This window comes from Poecilia reticulata, unplaced genomic scaffold (genome assembly GCF_904066995.2).
Source record: "Poecilia reticulata unplaced genomic scaffold, P_reticulata-male-v2 Scaffold_30, whole genome shotgun sequence".
Taxonomy (NCBI): Eukaryota; Metazoa; Chordata; class Actinopteri; order Cyprinodontiformes; family Poeciliidae; genus Poecilia; species Poecilia reticulata.
In genome coordinates this window covers 150001-150459 of record NW_027675128.1, presented here as the reverse complement: position 1 = coordinate 150459, position 459 = coordinate 150001, and positions in this window count along the sequence as shown.

The window sequence follows — 459 nt, the reverse complement described above, 5'->3', positions numbered from 1 at the left end:
ACAAAAAACGTACGGAAGACAGAATAATAATAATAATAATAATAATAAAGAAAAACAGAAACACTATAAGTGAGAATGCATGGAATGCATTCTCACTGACTAGAAAAATAGCTGTTCCTAGCGAAACAGCCGTGAGAATGCATATTTGCAGAATGACTGCTGCAGAAATGCAAGAAAAATGGAGAAAAGCTTAAGAAGTAGAAGATATCAGAAGAAATAGAAAATAGTTGGATCAGTTGAACAGTGAAACAAATCAAAAAGGAAAAATTTAGCAGAAGCGGAAGTCAGTACAAAACGAGAAATAGTTGAAACCGTTGGAAGAGTGAAACAGCAACATAGGAAAAAGAATAAAATAGAAGAAGTAGACATAGAAAAGAGTAGACAAGCTAAAAGATAGTAAAATCAACAGAAATAAGGCATGCAGAAAAGCAGACTAGTTAAAAAATAATGAAGCTATGA